The 16,264-nt window shown below is 37.0% G+C and overlaps 1 protein-coding gene across 7 annotated transcripts in view; it reads right to left on the bottom strand.

Moving 5' to 3' along the window:
- Positions 1-16,264, bottom strand: part of ZNF438 (zinc finger protein 438) — a 194,028-nt gene that overhangs the window by 120,525 nt on the left and 57,239 nt on the right. For 6 of the 7 annotated variants that reach the window (XM_005688005.3, XM_013968540.2, XM_013968542.2 and 3 more), the window contains one exon: positions 8,893-8,950. The gene's annotated coding sequence lies outside the window, so the exon portion shown is untranslated. Of the gene's footprint in view, positions 1-1,876; positions 1,931-8,892; positions 8,951-16,264 lie in introns of all 7 variants that reach the window. The other variant, XM_018057191.1, reaches the window with a different exon arrangement.

The raw sequence follows: 16,264 nt of genomic DNA, 5'->3' as shown, positions 1-16,264 counted from the left end.
ATGCTCCAGTTATAGAAAACATATCTTAAAGAAATCACAGAAAGATAAATAAAGGATAAATATAAATAAAGATAAAGGATAGATATAGTAAGAAATATAGGGACATATAAACTAAAGTAGCATATTAATGTTAGCTAAAACACAAAGCAAAAGATATAAATTAGGAAAAAAGTCACATTATTCTGATAAAAGGTACAATCTTCAACTGAGCTGCTGACAATTAAATAACTCATGAACACAGATATCAGAACAGACAGAAATATAAAGAAAAATTAATGGAAGAAATCACTGATTTATATCTTTAATTCTTTGATAGATCAGATAAAAAATAACTATAGGAAAGTTAAGCAACACAATAAATAAATATTTTGGTATCTTACAAAGAAGGCAACTTCTTTAAAAAGATCTGTGGAATCTTACCAAAATCGATCATGAATTAGTCCATAAAGACATCCAAAAATTAGAAAAGCTGAATGCTGTGTCTCCATTTACTAATAATTAGTACCTACAGTTTAAAAGTAACTCATAAATTTGAGAAACACTCTCCTAAATAACTACTGGGTCAAAAAGAACTACTGGCATGAAATCATACTATTTTAGAAATTATTTTACTTGAGAACACACACCAAAACATATTAGCTATAATCAAACAGCACACAGAGAAAAACTTAAAAATCTTAAATGCTTTCCAATTTGTCTTAGGGTATAAACTTCCTGCCATAACAGAAAGACTCAAAAATACAACAGCCAAAATTAGAGACTTTTCTTTTTCCTGTCCCAGTGTGGGATACAAGGAGAGGTGTGTGTCACAAGATCATTCAGGGACCCAGGCTGGCTCTATCAACTTCCACGTGGCTTCCATCTCTGGATCGACATAGTCTGCTATGCCTGATGTTACATCTTAGCCAGCAGGAAAGGAAAAGAGAAAATCTAGATTAAGCGGCTTATCCTTAATGACGTAACCTTTAACACATTACCAGTCACCTCTCCTTAGTCCAAAGCCATACCCTGCTGTAAGAGAAGCAGAGAAATGTTGCCTTTAGAAGGACAGCCATGTATGTGCTCAGGCAAAATCTAGGAGTTCTATTCCTAAAAGCAAGAACAGAGTCCAAGGGACACAGGAGTATCATCCACATATGCTTATCAGTTAAAAAAAAAAAAAGAACAATAAAAGAAAACCAAGAGTGGATTGTTCATAATTACTTCATTCAACTGGATTCTTCTTAGTGCCAAAGATATTACCAAATATCAATTAAAGAAATTAAAAGGGTATGTCAATGAATTCTAAGGATGCTAGGGTCCCATTCCAATATATCAAATCATAGGTTAACTAAACTGATTTATCTACTCTCTTTTCATGTTTAAGGATATTTAACTCATGCATTATTATTTATATTGTATATACTGGTTTATCTAAATGGAATTTTTGGGTCAACTCAGCCTTACACAGAGGTCTTCTAACATTAGACAGAAGTTAACCTTTTGTTGGGCTTCCCTCATAGCTCAGTTGGTAGAGAATTTGTCTGCAATGCAGAAGACCTGGGTTCGATTCCTGAGTTGGGAAGATCCCCTAGAGAAGGAAATGGCAACCACTCCAGTACTTTCGCCTGGAGAATCCTATTGACAGAGGAGTCTGGCAGGCTGCTGTCCATGGGGTCACAAGAGCTGGACACAACTTAGCAACTAAACCACTACCAACAACCTTTTGTTAGTAAAATAACTTTCAAATTTTTGGAATTTTTTCAAAACAACATTATTGAGGTATAGTTTATATACAATAAAATATGTACATTTTTAATGTACATTTCAGTGAATTTTATAAACACATATATAGCCATATAATCACCACCACAGTCAGAATATAGAACACACTGACCAAACTGAAAGGTCCTCTTGCGCCTCATCCAAGTCAATCACACTCCAGTTTCAGCTGCAAATGACAATGTGTCTGTTTATTGCCACGACAGATTAAATTTTTTTCCCTAGCATTTTTGGTATAATAGTTGTGGGTAGTAAATGGAATCACAGAGCTTGTATTCTTTTGTGCCTGGCTTATTGAACTCAGCATAATGTTTCTGAGATTCATTCATGTTGCTAAGTATTACTACCTTAAGTTCTGAGTAGTATACCCCTGCATAGATATGCCACAACATGTTCATCCATTTACTACCTGATGGAATTTAACTTGCTTCCAGCTTGAGGCTCTTATGAATAAACCTGCTATGGACATTCCTGTACAAGTATGTGTTTAAACATGTTTCATTTCTCTTGGATCATGCAGTATTAACATGCTTAACTTTATAACACACTGCCAAACTGTTTAAATGGTTTATCATTTAGATTTCCTACCAGCAAAATATGAAACGTCCATTCTAACACTTTTTCTTTTGAGTATTGGCTATTCTGATGAATATCCGATGGTATCTCATTGTTTGGGTTTATATTATTCTGATGTCTAATGATGCTGAAGACCTTTTCCTATGCAAAACTGGCCATTTGTTATTTTCTTATGCCTAGATTTCTAATTGGGCTGTCATACAACTAATGAGCTCCAAGAGTTCTTTATATATTCTGGCCACAAGTCATCTGTCAGGCATATGTATTGTGAATATATTTTCTCTGTTTACAGATTGCCTTTTCATTTTCTTAACAATGTCTCTGGAAGAACAGAAGTTTTAAATTTTGATGGAGTCCCATTTGTCAATTTTTCTTTTATGGTTCATGCATTTTGGGCCCCCCAAAAATCTTTGCCTATCCCAAGTTCACGAATATTTTCTCCTGCAATTTTTTCTTGAAGTTTTATAGTGTCAGTCTTTTATATTTAGATCCATGATTCTTTTCAAGTTATTTTTATATACAGAAGAAGTAAGGGTTGAGGTTAATTTTTTTACATTGAATACTCAGGTGTTCCAGTACCGTATGTTAAAAAGACTATCTTGTCCCCATTGAATTAACTTGGCATCAGTGTCAGAAGAAGTCAGCTGACCATTACTAGTGTGCATCTATTTCTGGATTCTCTATTTTATTCCATTGACATATATGTTTACCTTAGACAAACACTGCCTTCATCACTGTAGCTTTAAAGAAGGACCTTTAAAATGCAGAGGAAGTCCTGAGATTAGGTACTAGAAACCTTCCAATATTGTTCTTGTAAATTTTTTTTCTTTTTTCAGGTCCATTGTATTTTGATATAAATATTAACTTTCAATTTCTAATTTTTCATTGCTGGTATATAAAATTACAATTGATTTTGTGTATCTTGGTTATACCTGGTAGCTCAGCTGGTAAAGAAACCTTCTGCAATGTGGGAGACCCGGGTTCAATTCCTAGGTTGGGAAGATCCACTGGAGAGGAAGATAAGCTACCCACTCTAGTATCCTTATGCTTCCCTGGTGGCTCAGCTGGTAAAGAATCCACCCACAATGCGGGAGACCTGGGTTTGATCCCTGGGTTGGGAAGATCCCCTGGAGAAGAAGGGAAAGGCTATCCACTCCAGCATTCTGGCCTGAAGAATTCCATGGACTGTACAGTCCCCATGGACTACATATACCCCTGTATAGTCCATAGGGTCTCAAAGAGTCAAACATGACCAAGCAACTTTCACTTCATTTGTGTATCTCCTTTGTGTCCTTCAAGCTTGCTAAATTCAATGACAAATACTAGCGGTTTTTTTGGAGTTTCTTAGCATTTTCTCTATACGTGATCATATTGTCTACAAATAAAGACCTTTTATTTCTACGCTGCCAATATGTATGTCATTTGCTTCTTTGTATTGCCTGTTACAATACAGGCAATAACAGGCAATATAATATATAATAATTCTCCATTATAGAATTAGATGGTGGCTCAGATGGTCAAGAATCTGCTTGCAATGCAGGAGATTAGGGTTTGATCCCTGGGTCAGGAAGATCCCCTGGAGAAGGGCATGGCAACCCACTCCAATATTCTTGCCTGGAGAATACCATGGGCAGAGGAGCCTGATGGGCCACAGTCCATGGGGTCGCAAAGAGTCGGACATGACTGAGCAACTTAGCAGCAGCAGTGTGGTGGAGATGGGCATACTTTTTCAACCTTTCTTCTCTCGATGCTTTTGGTTAAATTCTCACCATGTTTCCAAGTTCACTGAACTTTTCTCCTGAAAGATCTAATCTGTACTTAGTCCCACACTAGTACAATTTTCATTTCAAATACTGTATTTTTTTAAATCTCTAATGTTCCAATATTTTCTTTTCTCTATCTTTTATTTCATTTCTCATTATGTTTATCTACAGGAACCATATTTACAATAGCTATTTTAAAGTACCTGTATGCTAGTTCTATCATCTGTTGTTTCAGGGTCTATTTCTATTGGCTCCTAGTTATGGGATTTTTTTCCTGCTTCTTTGTTTATCTATGATGTTTGATTGGATGAAATTCACTGTGAATTTTATGTAGCTGAATGCTGGATTTCTTATATTTGTTTAAAAAGTGTTGGGTTTCTGGCAGACAGTTGATACTTGAGGATTAATATGATTCTTTTGAGGCTTAGTTTTAAGTTCTTTTAGGGTTTGTATAGAGGAACCTTTACTCTAGGGCTTTTCTTACAGTGACCTGGTAATTTTTCATTTCTCATGAGATTGTCCTTGCAAGCTTTTGCAAGTTTTATCCTATGAATGCATGGTTTGGTGTTTACCAGATCTAAGGAGGCACCTTTATGTGTATCTCAGAAATTCTTTCTCTGTCCAACACTCACCTTTTTAAGAAGGTGAGGTTTTAAGTATATCAGGCTTTTCTATTTTGTATCTTTGTTACTTCCTTCCCTGTTCCATAGCAAGAGACAGGTACTTCACTTTTAAATTTGGTTACTGAATTTAAAGTTTGAAAGGAAAACTAGGCTCCCTCTAAGAAACCTGCTGAGCATACCTTCCTAGGACAGAAAGAAGCGAGAAAAAGGGTATTTCTTTAGTTTTTTTAAATTGAACACACAAAAAAATTACAAAAATCGAATATAAAAAAGTACTTATTTAATTACCCTTATTCTATTAATTGTGTTGGCAGATACTGACCTAAAGCCCTAATGTGAAGCCCCCACTAAACCATTAAAGAGCTAATACATTTATTGAGGAAAAAAGAAAAAAAGAGCAGATGTTTGGGGGAAGGGTGAAGAGAGGTAAGTGAGTGGTAGGAGGCAAATGTTTCCTCCAAGGCGACATTGTGATGAACTAAGCTGGAGTATACCTGACAGCTGTAATAACATTAATCATCATAAACTATATCTAGAAAATTATGCTCACTACTAAAAATTGGAAAAGGCCACATATATAAAGATGAAAATATATGCCATCTGTAAATCTATCACTTAGAAGATTAACAACTGTTAACACTTGGCATGTGTCCTCACAGAGTTTGCCTAAGCATATACATGTATACACACGCACACACGTACATCTTTTGTTAAATTGAAATAATAGTATAGATACCACTTTTTAAATTTCCTTTTAATTATAAGCATAACTGAGAGTTGTGTGTTTAGAAACATGATTCTACTTTTCTTTTTTAAAAAGCTTTTATTGGTGTATAGTTGCTTCACAATATGTGCTAGTTTTTGCTGTATATAACATGATTCTTAACCAGGGATGGGACAACGGTGAGACGAGGGAGGGACCTGCAGGACCCCATTCACCTCCCCCAGCCCCAGATCTGTCTCGACAAGCATCTACTCTGAACGCACGTGCATTCCCTGCTGCTCAGAGTGGGGTCCATGGGTCGGCAGCATTAGCAGGACCTGGGAGCTTGTTAGAAGTGCAGAATCTTGGGCCCCACAACAGACTTAATCAAAATCTACATTTTAACAAACTATCCAAGGGATTCATATATACACTGGGGTTTGAAAAGCTGAGGATGATAAGCTTCAACTTGACACTGTCAGTGACAGAACCCACGGTCATTGGCAGCAGCCAGGAGTCTCGGCCTAAGAGTTCTATGTAGATCCATTAAGTTTGAAATTTTATTATACCTCTAAATAGAGATGTTGGACAGGGGGACACGGATAGGAGCCTGGAGCTCATGGGAAAGATCGAGGTAAAGAAACAAACAAGGGGAACAGATATTTAGCGTGAAGGATACATGGGATCACATAGAGAAAAAATGGAGAAAGCAGTCATGAACTGACTGAAGAAAGGCAACTTCCTGAGACCATGAAGACAAAGAGACCGCAAACGAGATTTTGTAATTGTATTTGTATGTTATGCTAAGTGTAAGGAGGACTGGAGATTTAGAACCACAGAAGGACACAGCTGGAACTGATGGGTAAAAGTAACAGAGGGATCTCTGCCCAGTGTAATGAACAGTATAATGAATAAGCTGGCAACATTCTCATTCCTCCTCAAAAAGCAACTAGAATTATTTTATATCTAGAAACTACAAAATCCACAGCCAGCCATCATGATCTTCAAAGACCACCTTTCAAAGTCATGTGCAGCTCCCCTTCTGCCTCCCAGACTACTGATGAGTCTGGAGCGCTCCACTTCACGTGCCAGCCACTCAATTACCCATCCCTGGCTTCTGGCGTGGGTCCTGGCTTCTGAATCCAAGTTCTCACCCCCACTAACCACTTCAAGTTGCCCAGCACTGACCAGGAGGCACACTGAGATCATGTTCCGCAGAGCTGCCAAGAGTTCTTGGCATCTGATCAATGGAGCACACAATGAGTGAGTGTTCAGCAATTAATCAGGTGACAGAGGACAACAACTGACAAGCTCAGGAGCCAGAGGATGAGCCAAGGCAAGGCTGGAACAGGGACCAGCAGACTCTACTCCACGCCTATAACCCTGGGGGATTCTGCTCTAGGTCACCAGTGGGATTAGACATCCTTAACCCAGACAAGTTGCAGTAATGGGAAGTTTACCATGTGTCCTTGGACTCAGGGCTCCCTGGAAGCTGGTAACATTAGGAACCAGACTGTAGGTACTGAACACCATGGGCACCAAGTCGTTCTTCCTCACACCCTCAGGGTTGGCCTGGAGACATCTGTTATCCTCTGACCTCATCTACGATGGGAATTCCAAACTAGCTCATAGGTGTTTGTGAAGATTAAATGAGACCATCGTAAACAAAAAGTACAAAGGGTACACAGAAAGTATGCAGTACCTATGTGCTACCTTCATTTATACGTTAGGTGACCATAAAATGACAGCCAGCCAGCTGAATGGTAAAGCATGTTTCCAGAAACAACACTTTTAATGCTCTTTGAGCACAGAAGAACAATAAAAAGACTTTTTTGTTTTGTCTGTGTGAACTATAATGAAATTTCAACTTGTCCTAAAAGAATGTTACTCCCTTTTTAAAAACTTTTCTACCAAGGCTAGCACAAGTATGTTATATAATTAGGAAGTAAAGATGCAAATTCTGTTGATATGATATTGATAACACCAATTCTGAAAAAATGTCATCAAGCAAAAGAACTCTTCAAGGCCAATAATTATTCTGCAAAAGTCATTCAGGTCTGGGTCTGTTGTTTTAAATGTCTATATCTTTTAAGTACAATATATTTCTATTTCCCTTGATGAAATTTAAGTTTAACTAAAATCACTAAAGTTGGTAACAGCAGCAGGAGACCATTTATAAGGCCAGCAGGGCTATTTCATTTTATTAATGAAAGTTATATAATAGTTTCAGCAAACTACAGAGCTTCTTTCTTATAGTCCTTTAATATTTATAGAAATTTAAAAGAGTTATACTGCTAGAGTTCATTTTGGAAACTGAGAATTTCAATTATCTGACAGTAATCAATTATTTCAGCTCAACTACAGAAATGGCTATGTAAGAGTTATGCTCATCTTTATTCATACTCCTTCATGACAGGTCAACTGTATCTAGCACTTGACCTAGAAGCTCAAGTAACTATGACTAAACAAAACCACCCTAAAAAGATCTCAACTCCAAACCACTGAGTCACATCACTGGTGTTTTTGCTTCTAACAGATATACCAAAAAGAAAAGAAAAATAGAGTAGTCTGTGAACCATGTAAGGGGCCTGCTTATATTAATAGAAGGAGCTGTACTAAACCACTGAAGAACACACATGTACCTTAAAGAACTGAAGAGCAAGTCTATAACCGAGTTCAAGAAGATGTTCACAGACACCAGGTCAATGTTCAGAAAATGAAATCCCACACCTCCCATGACCTGTGAAATGAAACCTATAGTCTCATATTTCCCTGCATCTCTATTGCATGGAATCTGGGTTTTTCTAAAAGCAGCCATTTTGATTTTTCAAACTGTTACACAGAAAAGCTACCCCTGTAATTTTCTATAGGAGTATAATTTTCAAATAAATCTTGATTTTTTGGCTTTAATTAAAACTTTTTATCTTGGAATAATTTTAGATTTACAGGACAGTTGCAAAGGTACTATAGAGTTTCCATGTTCCTTTTACCAAATTCCACCTAAAATTAGCATCTTACATTACCATGGTACATTTGTCACCATTAAAAAAAGGATGTTGGTATATTACGATTGACTAAGCTACAGACTTTATTTGGATTTCACCTGTTTTTTTCACTAATGTCTTTTTTCAGTCCTGAGATCCAAGCCAGGGCACCACTTTGCATTTAATGATTTCTTTTTAGGACTTTAAGTTTTAAACTATGCCTAACTTGTTAATCTTTCAACAATGTTCTCATTATTACAGAAAATAAATCTAAGGCTCCCTGGAAAGTGTGATTTATTGGATACCAGAGCATGTTACATTAAATTCATGTAAACATGGTATTTATACTATTTTTACTGAGAAGAATAAAAGGTAAATTGCTTAAGTAAAATATACTCCTTTGCCTATTTTTGTCAGGAACCGATGCAATAAAATTATTTAATGTTTCAGATATATCTCTTCAAAAAATGCTTGGCACTTACCTATCTCTTAAGGCTCCAGTAAAAAGTCCTAAGATATGGTGAATCCTTTTCATTAGTCCTGTAATAGAATATAAATCAAATATAAATATTAAATATAAGTATAAAATGTTATCACAATCATATTTGGATAATCCATTTTTATCAAATATATGCAACAACTGTATTCCTTTCATCCCCAAATTTCACTCTTAATTATAGTATGCTATTTTTTTAAGGTAACAAAAGAACTAATGTGAGGAACAATTTCATAAATGTATTACATCTTTAATTTAAAAATGAATGCATGCAAAATTTAATACAAGTTTTAAGATGAATAGAAAATGTTGTAGAAAAAAAGGAGTACCACAATGAATAAAACTAAGAGAATGCTTCACATTCTTTTCCATGTGCATAATGCTGTGGAAATTACTAACTGGTCACAAACAAGTGAATCACACTGAGGGCACAGCCTTGGTGAGGGGAAAACAGTAACCAGGAGTCGAGGATTGGGAGATTTTTGAGAAGACACGTGCCTGGTAAAGCATCCATGTGTGTCATTTTGACTGAGACAATCCCAACTTATGTCCATTGTTGCCATGTCCCATCCAATTTATTATTTGTCTTGGATTTTCCACTTCCTGGTGATTTTTAACGACAGCATTATAGCAAGCCAGAACATTTACTTCCAGGCTCTGCCCTGATCTCATTGAGCGGTGTGAGATGCCTGCACCCTGAGCCTAGTTGTCAATTTAGCCTGTGGTTAAATGTGAAGACCCTGAGCAGTAACCCATTATTGGATGGGCTGCAACTGACATCTCATTCACAGAGTCAGCATCTGAACCTTGAGGAGAAAAGGGAAGTGCACTTGGACAGCAGTAGCCAAGGGACAGCTCAATCCTTCCTTCAGTCTTGGGTGGAGGTGGGAGAAATAGTCAATGCTGCTGCCCCAGCTGTAACTAGCTTGAAGGTATTAATTTAAGAAAAGCAGATGGAAAAAATGTTTTATATAAAATATTGATCTACAAAGCACAACTCTTCATTTATTTTATTTTATTTTTTTACTTTTTTATTTTTTTTTTAAATTTTAAAATCTTTAATTCTTACATGTATTCCCAAACATGAACCCCCCTCCCACCTCCCTCCCCACAACATCTCTCTGGGTCATCCCCATGCACCAGCCCCAAGCAAGCTGCACCCTATGTCAGACATGGACTGGCGATTCAATTCTTACATGACAGTATACATGTTATAATTCCCATTCTCCCAAATCATCCCACCCTCTCCCTCTCCCTCTGAGTCCAAAAGTCTGGTATACACATCTGTGTCTTTTTTCCTGTCTTGCATACAGGGTCGTCATTGCCATCTTCCTAAATTCCATATATATGTGTTAGTATACTGTATTGGTGTTTTTCTTTCTGGCTTACTTCACTCTGTATAATTGGCTCCAGTTTCACCCATCTCATCAGAACTGATTCAAATGAATTCTTTTTAACGGCTGAGTAATACTCCATTGTGTATATGTACCACAGCTTTCTTATCCATTCATCTGCTGATGGACATCTAGGTTGTTTCCATGTCCTGGCTATTGTAAACAGTGCTGCGATGAACATTGGGGTACATGTGTCTCTTTCAATTCTGGTTTCCTCGGTGTGTATGCCCAGAAGTGGGATTGCTGGGTCATAAGGTAGTTCTATTTGCAATTTTTTAAGGAATCTCCACACTGTTCTCCATAGTGGCTGTACTAGTTTGCATTCCCACCAACAGTGTAGGAGGGTTCCCTTTTCTCCACACCCTCTCCAGCATTTATTGCTTGCAGATTTTTGGATCGCAGCCATTCTGACTGGTGTGAAGTGGTACCTCATTGTGGTTTTGATTTGCATTTCTCTAATAATGAGTGATGTTGAACATCTTTTCATGTGTTTGTTAGCCATCCGTATGTCTTCTTTGGAGAAATGTCTGTTTAGTTCTTTGGCCCATTTTTTGATTGGGTCGTTTATTTTTCTGGAATTGAGCTGCATAAGTTGCTTGTATATTTTTGAGATTAGTTGTTTGTCAGTTGTTTCAGTTGCTATTATTTTCTCCCATTCAGAAGGCTGTCTTTTCACCTTGCTTATATTTTCCTTTGTTGTACAGAAGCTTTTAATTTTAATTAGATCCCATTTGTTTATTTTTGCTTTTATTTCCAGAATTCTGGGAGGTGGATCATAGAGGATCCTGCTGTGATTTATGTCTGAGAGTGTTTTGCCTATGTTCTCCTCTAGGAGTTTTATAGTTTCTGATCTTACATTTAGATCTTTAATCCATTTTGAGTTTATTTTTGTGTACGGTGATAGAAAGTGATCTAGTTTCATTCTTTTACAAGTGGTTGACCAGTTTTCCCAGCACCACTTGTTAAAGAGATTGTCTTTACTCCATTGTATATTCTTGCCTCCTATGTCAAAGATAAGGTGTCCATATGTGTGTGGATTTATCTCTGGGCTTTCTATTTTGTTCCATTGATCTATATGTCTGTCTTTGTGCCAGTACCATACTGTCTTGATGACTGTGGCTTTGTAGTAGAGCCTGAAGTCAGGCAAGTTGATTCCTCCAGTTCCATTCTTCTTTCTCAAGATTGCTTTGGCTATTCGAGGTTTTTTGTATTTCCATACAAATCTTGAAATTATTTGTTCTAGTTCTGTGAAAAATGTGGCTGGTAGCTTGATAGGGATTGCATTGAATTTGTAAATTGCTTTGGGTAGTATACTCATTTTCACTATATTGATTCTTCCGATCCATGAACATGGTATATTTCTCCATCTATTAGTGTCCTCTTTGATTTCTTTCATCAGTGTTTTATAGTTTTCTATATATAGGTCTTTAGTTTCTTTAGGTAGATATATTCCTAAGTATTTTATTCTTTTCGTTGCAATGGTGAATGGAATTGTTTCCTTAATTTCTTTTTCTACTTTCTCATTATTCGTGTATAGGAATGCAAGGGATTTCTGTGTGTTGATTTTATATCCTGCAACTTTACTATATTCATTGATTAGCTCTAGTAATTTTCTGGTGGAGTCTTTAGGGTTTTCCATGTAGAGGATCATGTCATCTGCAAACAGTGAGAGTTTTACTTCTTCTTTTCCAATTTGGATTCCTTTTATTTCTTTTTCTGCTCTGATTGCTGTGGCCAAAACTTCCAGAACTATGTTGAATAGTAGCGGTGAAAGTGGACACCCTTGTCTTGTTCCTGACTTTAGCGGAAATGCTTTCAATTTTTCACCATTGAGGATAATGTTTGCTGTGGGTTTGTCATAGATAGCTTGTATTATGTTGAGGTATGTTCCTTCTATTCCTGCTTTCTGGAGAGTTTTTATCATAAATGGATGTTGAATTTTGTCAAAGGCCTTCTCTGCATCTATTGAGATAATCATATGGTTTTTATTTTTCAATTTGTTAATGTGGTGAATTACATTGATTGATTTGCGGATATTGAAGAATCCTTGCATCCCTGGGATAAAGCCCACTTGGTCATGGTGTATGATCTTTTTAATGTGTTGTTGGATTCTGATTGCTAGAATTTTGTTGAGGATTTTTGCATCTATGTTCATCAGTGATATTGGCCTGTAGTTTTCCTTTTTTGTGACATCTTTGTCAGGTTTTGGTATTAGGGTGATGGTGGCCTCATAGAATGAGTTTGGAAGTTTACCTTCCTCTGCAATTTTCTGGAAGAGTTTGAGGAGGATAGGTGTTAGCTCTTCTCGAAATTTTTGGTAGAATTCAGCTGTGAAGCCGTCTGGACCTGGGCTTTTGTTTGCTGGAAGATTTCTGATTACCATTTCAATTTCTGTGCTTGTGATGGGTCTGTTAAGATTTTCTATTTCTTCCTGGTTCAGTTTTGGAAAATTGTACTTTTCTAAGAATTTGTCCATTTCTTCCACGTTGTCCATTTTATTGGCATACAACTGCTGATAGTAGTCTCTTATGATCCTTTGTATTTCTGTGTTGTCTGTTGTGATCTCTCCATTTTCATTTCTAATTTTATTGATTTGATTTTTCTCTCTTTGCTTCTTGATGAGTCTGGCTAATGGTTTGTCAATTTTATTTATCCTTTCAAAGAACCAGCTTTTGGCTTTGTTGATTTTTGCTATGGTCTCTTTTGTTTCTTTTGCATTTATTTCTGCCCTAATTTTTAAGATTTCTTTCCTTCTACTAACTCTGGGGTTCTCCAACTCTTCCTTTTCTAGTTGCTTTAGTTGCAGAGTTAGGTTATTTATTTGACTTTTTTCTTGTTTCTTGAGGTATGCCTGTATTGCTATGAACTTTCCTCTTAGCACTGCTTTTATAGTGTCCCACAGGTTTTGGGTTGTTGTGTCTTCATTTTCATTAGTTTCTATGCATATTTTGATTTCTTTTTTGATTTCTTCTGTGATTTGTTGGTTATTCAGAAGTGTGTTGTTCAACCTCCATATGTTGGAATTTTTAATAGTTTTTCTCCTGTAATTGAGATCTAATCTTAATGCATTATGGTCAGAAAAGATGCTTGGAATGATTTCGATTTTTTTGAATTTATCAAGTTTAGATTTATGGCCCAGGATGTGATCTATCCTGGAGAAGGTTCCATGAGCACTTGAAAAAAAAGTGAAATTCATTGTTTTGGGGTGAAATGTCCTATAGATATCAATTAGGTCTAACTGATCTAATGTATCATTTAAAGTTTGCGTTTCTTTGTTAATTTTCTGTTTAGTTGATCTGTCCATAGGTGTGAGTGGGGTATTAAAGTCTCCCACTATTATTGTGTTATTGTTGATTTCCCCTTTCATACTTGTTAGCATTTGTCTTACATATTGCGGGGCTCCTATATTGGGGGCATATATATTTATAATTGTTATATCTTCTTCTTGGATTGTTCCTTTGATCATTATGTAGTGGCCTTCTTTGTCTCTTTTCACAGCCTTTGTTTTAAAGTCTATTTTATCGGATATGAGTATTGCCACTCCTGCTTTCTTTTGGTCTCTATTTGCGTGGTATATCTTTTTCCAGCCCTTCACTTTCAGTCTGTATGTGTCCCTTGTTTTGAGGTGGGTCTCTTGTAAGCAGCATATAGAGGGGTCTTGTTTTTGTATCCATTCGGCCAGTCTTTGTCTTTTGGTTGGGGCGTTCAACCCATTTACGTTTAAGGTAATTATTGATAAGTGTGATCCCGTTACCATTTACTTTATTGTTTTGGGTTCGAGTTTATACACCCTTTTCGTGTTTCCTGTCTAGAGAATATCCTTTAGAATTTGTTGGAGAGCTGGTTTGGTGGTGCTGAATTCTCTCAGCTTTTGCTTGTCTGTAAAGCTTTTTATTTCTCCTTCATATTTGAATGAGATCCTTGCTGGGTACAGTATTCTGGGCTGTAGGTTATTGTCTTTCATCACTTTAAGTATGTCTTGCCATTCCCTCCTGGCCTGAAGAGTTTCTATTGAAAGATCAGCTGTTATCCTAATGGGAATCCCCTTGTGTGTTATTTGTTGTTTTTCCCTTGCTGCTTTTAATATTTGTTCTTTGTGTTTGATCTTTGTTAATTTGATTAATATGTGTCTTGGGGTGTTTCGCCTTGGGTTTATCCTATTTGGAACTCTCTGTGTTTCTTGGACTTGGGTGATTATTTCCTTCCCCATTTTAGGGAAGTTTTCAACTATTATCTCCTCAAGGATTTTCTCATGATCTTTCTTTCTGTCTTCTTCTTCTGGGACTCCTATAATTCGAATGTTGGAGCGTTTCATATTGTCCTGGAGGTCTCTGAGATTGTCCTCATTTCTTTTAATTCGTTGTTCTTGTTTCCTCTCTGATTCATTTATTTCTACCATTCTATCTTCTATTTCACTAATCCTATCTTCTGCCTCCGTTATTCTACTAATTGTTGCCTCCAGAGTGTTTCTGATCTCATTTATTGCATTATTCATTATATTTTGACTCTTTTTTATTTCTTCTACGTCCTTGTTAAACCTTTCTTGCATCTTCTCAATCCTTGTCTCTAGGCTATTTATCTGTGATTCCATTTTGATTTCAAGATTTTGGATCATTTTCACTATCAATATTCGGAATTCCTTCTCCGGTAGATTCCCTACTTCTTCCACTTTTGTTTGGTTTGGTGGGCAACTCTCCTGTTCCTTTACCTGCTGAGTATTCCTCTGTCTCTTCATCTTGGTTATATTGCTGCGTTTGGGGTGGCTTTTTTATATTCTGGGAATTTGTGGAGTTCTCTTTATTATGGAGCTTCCTCACTTTGGGTGGGGTTCTATCAGTGGCTTGTCAAGGTTTCCTGGTTAGGGAGGCTTGTGTTGGAGTTTTGGTGGGTGGAGCTGGGTTTCTTCTCTCTGGAGTGCAATGGAGTGACCCGTAATAGGTTACGAGACATCAAAGGTTTTGGGATAATTTTGAGCTGCCTGTATATTGAAGCTCAGGGGAGTGTTCCTGTGTTGCTGGAGAATTTGCGTGGTATGTCTTGTTTTGGAGTTTGTTGGCCCTTGGGTGGAACTTGGTTTCGGTGTAGGTATGAAGGCATTAGATGGGCTCCTATTGCTTAATGTTCCCTGAATTCAAGTGTTCTCTAATGTTTTCAGGCTTTGGATTTAAGCTTCCTGCTTCTGGTTTTCAGTTTTATTTTTACAGTAGCCTCTAGACTTCTCCATCTATACAGCACCGATGATAAAACATCTAGGTTAAAGATGAAAAGTTTCTCCACATTGAGGGACACTCAGAGAGGTTCATTGATTTTCCAAACCTTGGAGAGAAAGGCAGGATTGGCGGCAGTGGGAAGCATCTCGGCCCACAACTCTTCATTTAGATCAAATGACTGGTCTTGAGATTAATGGTGCTCAGTTCTGATTACAAAGTATCTTGTTTACAAAGTTAATTGACAACTATTACTCTCTTGGCTCTAATAGAGAAGAAATTCACAGTTAAATAATGCCAGCTTTCTATCAGTTGTGAGGAGATATTAATACATCAAATAGAATAAATCAGTCAATTCCAAAAATGGTTTGACTGTTTTCATCCAATTTATGGAATCAACATAGAGCTTTTGGAAGTTTATTCTGTACTATGTAGTACACCTGACACTGCATAGCTGCTATTTCAATTCAGTTAAGAAGTTCAAAAACAAAGATAAAACTATAGTTAGTTCTCATTAGTCACAGTAATTAAGTTCTACAAAGTCATCATGAACACTAAATTCAGTTCAGTTCAGTCGCTCAGTTGTGTCTGACTCTTTGCAACCCCATGAATCGCAGCACGCCAGGCCTCCCTGTCCATCACCATCTCTCAGAGTTCACTCAAACTCATGTCCATCGAGTCGGTGATGCCATCCAGCCATCTCATCCTCTGTCATCCCCTTCTCCTCCTGCCCCCAATCCCTCCCAGCATCAAAGTG

This window comes from Capra hircus, chromosome 13 (assembly GCF_001704415.2).
Source record: "Capra hircus breed San Clemente chromosome 13, ASM170441v1, whole genome shotgun sequence".
Lineage (NCBI taxonomy): Eukaryota > Metazoa > Chordata > Mammalia > Artiodactyla > Bovidae > Capra > Capra hircus.
The sequence above is the reverse complement of the archived record's forward strand: the minus strand, read 5'-3'. Positions and strand labels throughout refer to the sequence as shown.